Here is a 9,116-nt window from a genome sequence, read left to right on the forward strand (position 1 = left end):
TGTTATTATTGTTGTTGTATTATTGTTATTTATAATTTATACAATTAACCTATCTGTGGTTCGATCCCGGTCTTGCCGGGTTATTTATTACTTCGACACTCCTGCACTGGGGAGAAGACATCAATCTTTTAGTCGTGTCAGCTATATAACTTGGATTTGGTTCTGCTCTATATGGATGAAAAGGTAGGATATAGGGCTAAAACTTTCATGTGGAGTCTAAGATTCAAAAAGGTTGTTTTAGAGTTCAAATTGTAACAACAACAATAAAGAAGTCAAAATTTATCCTGCAGCCTAGATAGTATTCAGTGTTCAGCCCATATCTCGAGTTCTAGAAGTTCAAATGACCTTTTTTTTTGTTAGAAAGCTGAGACAATTTCATAAAACTTTCATAAAGAAAATCTGTTCAAATTCTGATGTTAGCAAGGATGTTTTGTTTAGACAAAAAGAATAAGAATTGTTACCAAGTCAAGATGTGGTCCCCCACTCAATAATTAGTCAACAAATCAATAGTTTCAAATTTTGGCTTATAAAATGAGGTATTTGTCATGCATTTAGGCATCTCGATTTTCATATCAAGATCATGCTTTTTATTTCTTTCTTTATATTTTTGTAATGTTTAAGTTTTATTTCATGTTATATGTTCCTTAATCTCTTATTTATGCTTTTCATTTCCTTTACTATACTTATGTTCTTATGTTGTTTATTTATGTTTCTCTTCTTCATTATGTTTAGCTAAGTTTATTATGTTAAGGTGAAAAGGTGTTTTACTAATGGTGTTAAGATAAGTATAATATAAACTCAATATGAACTTCAATACTTATATCCTAAACAATTTATTATTAACATTTCTTATAATTTTTATCTTTTTAATTCTTAATACCTTGCTTGTTAAATGGTTAATCTAGATTTGTGTTGTATAACACTTTTATAGCCAATCATATGGTATAACTTATACTTGTGTTATGAAAGGAACTTGATTTGTTGTTAACATAAGTTAGCATCATGAATTCTTGATAATATTAAAAGTTCGGTGTTACTTAAATAAGATAATTAATATGATCATGTTAATAATTAATAATGAGCTGTTAATGACAAATCATCCAACTAAAACCTCCTTTATGTGTGTGGTTTTGAGTTGAGTAATAAAAAGAGTTTATATTATACTTATTTGAAATATCATTAGTGAATCGTTTAACCTTGATAACTATTTTTATCATTGTTTAATCCTCACATTAATCTTACATCTTAAAGTTCTCTTTAACTCAACATCATCATCATCATCATTATTTATAATTTATATAATTAACCTTTCTATGGTTCGACCCTGGTCTTGTCGGGTTATTTATTACTTCAACACTCCTACACTTGGGAAAAGACATCAATCTTTTAATCGTGTTAGCTATTCACCCAACAATAAGTCATCAAATCATTAGTTTTAAATTTTGACCTATAAAAGAAGGCATTTTCCATACATTTAGACATCTTGGTTTTCATATTAAGATCATATTCTTGCTCTCTTTCTTTATATTTTTGTAATGCTCACGTTTTGCTTTCATTAATCTCTTAGTTATCCCTTTCATTTCTTTTCCTTTACTTAGTTAACTTATATCTTATTTATGTTCTTATCTTGTTTATTTATGTTTCTCTCTTTCATTATATTTAGTTAAGTTTATTATGTCAAAATGAAAAGGTTACCCCAATGGTGTAAGAATAAGTATATTATAAACTCAATATGGACCTTAATATTTGATACTAACATGTTTTGTAGTTGCTATCTCGTTAGATAGTTAATCTAGATTTATGTTGTATAACCCTTGGTACAACAAATACTTGGCACTTTCATAACCCAACTATATGGTATAATCGACACTTGTGCTATGAAAGAAACTTAATTTGTTGTTAACATAAGTTATAACATGAATAGCTGACAATATTTACAAGTATTAGCATTATTCGAATAAAATAACTAATGCAATCATGTTAACAATTTATAATTCGATTTTGTGTATGGTTTCCAGTTGAGTAATAAAAAAAGTTTATACAATATTTGTTTAAAATACCATTAGCGGATCCTCTAATCTTAACAATTATTTTATCCTTATTTAATCCTTACATTAATCTTAAGGAAATCAAACATTGCACTATCTATGTATCAGTATTTGCAACTCGAGTTATTAAGTTCAAAAGGGTGTCTCAACACTTAATGCCCTAAGACCAACTGGTCTAGAAGTCATAAGTCTAAAGCTCGTTATATAGGTTAAAGATACATTGTGTTTTAAGTTATATGTATATATATTTAAAAACAAAAAAAAAAGATAATGATCCAAATCCAAGGAAGTTAACCTTAAACATTAGAATAAAATTTTGTTTTCTTTCAAGAAAAGATCTATAACTATGTGTTGATATATTGAGTACAAAAAAAGGTTTATTAATATATTGTTTAAGAAGTATGAAGTAGATATATAAATTTAATGAGTTTGTTTACTTGGATAGATTAATGGAAGTTGAATGATGAATGTCTTACTTTGTGGAACTTGCAAATTATTTTTTTAATGTAACGCTTTGACTACTATGGAGTAGTAATAAGCTGGTTGGGGGTTGTGATTAATACTTAAAAGTGAATTTTTATTAAGATTTTATATCATCATTTTATGCTTGAAATATCAATAACTCCTTAACTAAAGCTTGTTCTATAATAACAAGTCTCATACTATAAGATACCTTTAATTTAGGGTAAATGTTCATATTAAATACAGGCATATCATATAAATTAAATCATTGATTGATGAGTTCAATTACTGAAATTAAGAATACAAAAAAAAGGTTAAGCTTAGAAAAGAGATTCTGGTTCAGTCCAAACTAGAACATTGTTCAGTAATTAGGTCACATCTGGAGCTGTAAATCTTGGATTTCAATTTGGTTTATATGGTAAGAAAGCTAAGATATAGGCTTAAAACATTCATGTAGAATGCAAACTCAATTCTACTGTTTGGAAGTCCAAATCTAGTCAGAATATATCCTGCAACCTAGACACTGTTCAGTGTTTAGCACATATCTCGAGTTCTAAAAGTCCAAATGACCTCATTGTAACTTTGTTGGAAAGCTAAGATAATTTCCCAGAACTTTCATGAGACTATCTGTTCAAATTCTGAAGTTAGCAATGACTTTTTTGGCAGACAAGAAAATAAAGATTGTCACAAAGTCAAGAGTTGGTCACTCACTCAACAATTAGTCATCAAATCAATAGTTTCAAATTTTACCCTATAAAATGATGTATTTGTTATGCATTGAGGCATCTTAGTTTTTAGATCAAGATTATTTTTTACTTGCTTTCTTTCTTTGTAGTTTTAATGTTCTAGTTTATTTCATGTTATAGTTTCATTAATATCTTATTTATGTCTTTCATTTTCTTTATTATATTATATAATTATGTTCTCATCTTATTTATTTATATCTCTTTTTCATAATGTTTAGCTAAGTTTGTTATGTCAAGGTGAAAAAGTTTTACTAATGGTGTTAGGATAAGTATAATATAAACTCAATATGGACTTCAATATTTATATCCTAAACAACTTGCTATTAACATGTCTTATCATTTTTATATTATTAATTCTTAATACCTTGCTTATTAAATGGTTAATATAGATTTGTGTTGTATAACACTTGGTACAACAAATGCTTGGCATTTTCATAGCCAACCATATGGTATAACCTACATCCATGCTATGAAAGGAACTTGATTTGTTGTTAACATAAGTTAGCATCATGAATTCCTGACAATATTTAAAAGTTTGGTGTTACTTAAGTAAGATAATTAATATAATCATGTTAACAATTTATAATGAGCTATTAATGACAAATCATTTGATTAGAACCTCATTTGTGTGTGGTTTCCAGTTGAGTAATAAAAAGAGTTTATATTATATTTATTTTTAATATCATTAGTGGATCTTCTAACCTTGACATTTCTATTTACCATTGTTTAATCCTCACATTAATTTTATATCTCAGAGTCCTCTTTAACTTATTATTATTGTTGTTGTTATTGTTGTTGTTGTTGTTAAAAGAAACATAGAATAAGAAAAACATACATAAACAAGAGGAGAACATGATTATATAAGTATAATAAAGGAAATAAAAGATATAAACAGGAAATTAATGAAAGTAAAGCATTACAAAAATATAAAGAGAAACAGGAGATTAATGAAAGTAAAACTTAAGCATTACAAAAATATAAAGAGAAACAAGAGATTAATTGAAATAAAACTTAAGCATAACAAAAATATAAAGAGAGAGAGAGTAAGAACACAATCTTGATCTGAAAACCAAAACGCCTAAATGTATGACATATGCCTCCTTTTATAGGCTAAAATTCAAAACTATTGATTTAATAACTAAATATTGAGTGGATGTGATTAATACTTAAAAGTGCATGCTCATTAAGACTTCATATCATCATATTGCACTTAAAGTATCATTAAATTCCTTAACTTAAGCATGTTTCATAATCACAAGTTTGATAATATAAAATAGCTTTAATTTATGATAAATGCTCATTTTAAATGCAGACATATCTCACAATTCAAATGATTGATTGATGTGATTAACTATTAAAAGTAAAAAGACAAAGAAAAGGATAAGCGTAGAAAAGAGATATTGATTCAATTCAAACTATAACATTATTTAGTCATTAGGTCATATCTAGAGCTATAGATCTTGGATTTCAATTTGGTTTATATGACAAGAAAGCTGATTAGTACTTAAAAGTGCATTTTTATCAAGGTTTTATATCATTATTTTGCACTTAAAGTATCAATAACTCCTTAACTAAAGCATGTTTTATAATAACATATCTAATAATAAAAGATACCTTTAATTTGTGGTAAATATTCATTTTAAATATAAGCCTATCACATAAATGAAAGGATTGATTGATTAATTTAAGAATTGAAATTGAAAGGACAAAGAGATGGCTAAACTTAGAAAAGAGATATTGGTACAGTCCAAATCGGAACACTATTCAGTAATTGGGTCATATCTGGAGTTGTAGATCTCGAATTTAGGTTTAATTTATATGGATAGAAAGGTAAGGCGTAGGGCTATAATTTTAATATGGAGCCAAGATTTAAAAAGGTCATTTTCAAGTCCAAATTATAGCAATAACAGAAAAGTCAGAATTTGTCCTATAGATCGCGCACTGTTCAATGTTTGGCCCATAGCTGGAGTTCTAAAAGTCAAAATGACCTCCATTTTTTTCCTAGAAAGATGAGACAATTTTCTATAACTTTCATGTTTTTAAGTGGTTCCAATTCTGACATTATCAATGATGTTTTGGGCAGACAAGAAAAGATAAAGATTGTGACCAGGTCAAGGGTTGGTCACCCGCTCATCAATTAGTCTTCAAATCAATAGTTTCCAATTTTGGCCTATAAAATGAGGCATTTGCTATGCATTTAGGCATCTTGGTCTCCTGATCAAGATCATGTTGTTGCTTTCTCTCTTTGTATTTTTGTAGTGCTTAAGTTTTATTTTCATTAATATCTTATTTATGCCTTTCAATTCCTTTTCTTTACTTAGTTAACTTTTATCATATTTATGTTCTTATTTTGTTTATTTTTTTCTTTCATTATGTGTAGTGAAGTTTATTATATCAAGGTGAAAAGGTTACACTAATGGTGTAAGAATATGTATAGTTTAAACTTAACATTGACTTTAATGTTCGATACTAACATGTTTTGTATTTATTATCTTGTTCACTCTTTAATACTTTGCTTGTTAAATGACTAATCTTGATTTATGTTGTATAACACTTGGAACAACAAATGCTTGGCACTTTCATAGCCCATACTGTATGGTATAACCGACACCTGAGCTATGAAAGGAACTTGATTTGTTATTAACATAAGTTATAATCATGAATGCTTGACGAGATTTACAAGTATTAGCATTAATTGAATACGATAACTAATGTAATCATGTTAATAATTTATAATCTGATTGAAATCTCATTTGTGTGTGGTTTCCAATTGAATAATAAGAGTTTATACTATACTTGTTTGACATACCATTAGTGGATCCTCTAACGTTGACATTTGTTGTTATCATTGTTTAATCCTTAAGTTAATCTTCCATCTCAAAGTTCTCATCAACTTCTTTTTCTTCTTCTTTTTCTTCTTCTTCTTCTTTATTATTACTACTACTACTACTATTTTTATTGTTGTTGTTGTTGTTGTTGTTGTATTATTGTTATCTATAATTTATACAATTAACCTCCTTGTGGTTCGACCTCAGTTTTGTCGGGTTATTTATTACTTCAACACTTCTACACTTGAGAGAAGACATCAATCTTTTGGTCGTGTCAAAAGCTAAAAAAATTTAGTTTGGTTTATATGGTTAAAAAGCTAAGACATAGGCCTAAAATATTCGTGAGAGTCCAAAACTCAATTCTTCCATTTGAAAGTACAAATCTTAGCATCAAAAGAGAAGTGTGAGTCTGTCCTACAGCTCAGACACTATTCAGTATTCAGCTCATATCTCAAGTTCTAAAAGTTCAAATGACCTCATTCTTATTTTGTTGAAAACCTGAATGATTTTCTAGAACTTTCATGAAGACTATATGTTCAAATTTTAATGTTATCAATGACGTTTTATTCATACAAAAAGATAAGGATTGTCACAAAGTCAAAAAGTGGTCACCTACTCAATAATTAGTCATCAAATCAATAGTTTTGAATTTTGGCCTATAAAAGGAGGCATTTGTCATGCATTTAGGCATATTGGTTTTTAGATTAAGATCATATTCTTGCTCTCTCTTTATATTTTTATAATGCTTAAGTTTTGCTTTCATTAATATTTTATTTATACTTTTCATTTTCTTTACTATACTTATATAATTATATTCTTATCTTATTTATTTATGTTTCTCTTATTCATAATATTCATCTAAGTTTATTATATCAAGATGAAAAGATTTCACTAATAGTGTTAAGATAAGTATAATATAAACTCAATATGGACTTCAATGCTTATATCCTAAATAACTTGCTATTAACATGTCTTATCATTTTTATCTTATTAATTCTTAATACCTTCCTTGTTAAATAGTTAATCTATATTTATGTTGTATAACACTTGATACAACAAATGCTTGGCACTTTCATAGCCAACCGTATGGTATAACCTACACATGTGTTATGAAAGGAACTTAATTTGTTGTTAACATAAGTTAGCATCATGAATTTTTGATAATATTTAAAAGTTTGATGTTATATAAATAAGATAATTAATATGATCATGTTAACAATTTATAATGAGTTATTAATGACAAATCATCCTATTAAAACCTTATTTGTGTGTGATTTCTAGTTAAGTAATAAAAAGAATTTATATTATATTTATTTTTAATACCATTAGTAGATCCTCTAACCTTGATATTTTTATTATTATTATTTAATCCTCATATTAATCTTACATCTCAAAGTCCTCTTTAACTTATTATTATTATTATTATTATTATTATTATTTATAATTTATATAGTTAACCTTCCTGTGGTTAGATTCCGGTTTTGTCGGATTATTTATTACTTTGACACTTCTATACTTTGAAAAAAAATATTAATTTTTTAATCTTGTCAAAGTGATTACCTCTTAACTTAATAATAATTCTTATCTTTTTATCTATCAAAATTATATTTACTAACATTAGAATTTGAACTCTAACAAGCAGCCGTGCGGTTGGTGTAGTTTGCCATCACCATAAGCTGCTGGGCGGTGGTTCCTAGCCGTCAGAGATAACTATCATGACCCACTAAAAGGTCACAGAGTTCTTCGAAAGACTAGGATTTTCCCTTCACACGGATTGATGTAGCCATGTCCCTGAAATCAAAACTCAAACCATTAATTAAGAATGTAAAGGGTTAGATCATTGTCAGATATAGGGTGATCTATCAAAGTTATCTTGTTAGCCAATGCCTTTACAACATGCATGAAGATAATCTAGAATTGAACGATTTTTCCTTTTTATCAAGGTAATTTCTTCCTGGAATTGCATAGCTCTCATTTGAGATCTGCTAGCATACATATGATTTAATTTTGTCCATGACTCGTGAGATGTTTTAGCGGTAGTTATTAGAGGAGTGATGATGGTGGAGGTTGAGGCAAGAATGGCACTGTGTATTAGTCTGTCCTATCGAACCCTATGGATATTTATTGGGGTAGATGTGGGAGTGTCATCAAGGGCAAAGAGCTTCGAATTAGGCATGCCACTATAGGAAGATGGAGGGAGTTATTTTCTCATTTATTTTGTGCTATGATGTTGAGATCAACCAGTGCTGTTTCGGTTGGAGAGGGAGGTTGGTTGTTTGGATGTTGAGAGGAAGACATAGCAGATGCGAGGATCATAGTCTCGTTGGAGTAGTGGTGCTCTGATACTATAAAGAAGATGCGGAGAGAGTGTTTCAATGGAAATTCACCTCAATATTATTGTTATGATTTGGTGTCTAATATATACAGATTGTATACTCTAATGGAAGAATTACAGAAGGCTAAATATAGAAGAATACAGGTTTGTTGGCTAGAATTATGCAGCACGGGTAATCAGCAGTACTAGTTTTGGTAAGAATCTACATGATTGTAGACTGGGAATCTGGTGGATTTACTTGAGAGTAATCTTCCTTGATATCTGTTCATAAAATTTAGAATAAAATAATTTTAAAATATATCTACATGATATTAATAATTACCGATACATATTCAATTTAATTTCTTAATTTTTAGTTAAAAGATTCTATTGTATGAATTCAGAATTTTAGTAGTGAAAGGTTTGAATTAAGAGAATAAATGACATGATTTAGCTATTGCAATGTCAGAAATTTTTAAATAATTTAAGAGATCTATGATATAGTTGATTTAGAATTATAATATTCTTTTTCTTCGTTATGATCTGATGGTGCTCACAGAAAATGAACTTTAAAGTGGTTCAAGGAAAAACAACAATAATAAATATATCATAATAAATTCTGATTCAAATTGTTTTGCTAAAAGCCATTTTTCTCTCTTTCTGTCCTAAATACTTATTAATGTTATCAATTTTATATTTTATTTTTATTTACACATAC

Source organism: Populus euphratica, unplaced genomic scaffold, assembly GCF_000495115.2.
Source record: "Populus euphratica unplaced genomic scaffold, PopEup_1.0 scaffold131.1, whole genome shotgun sequence".
NCBI classification, from domain to species: domain Eukaryota; kingdom Viridiplantae; phylum Streptophyta; class Magnoliopsida; order Malpighiales; family Salicaceae; genus Populus; species Populus euphratica.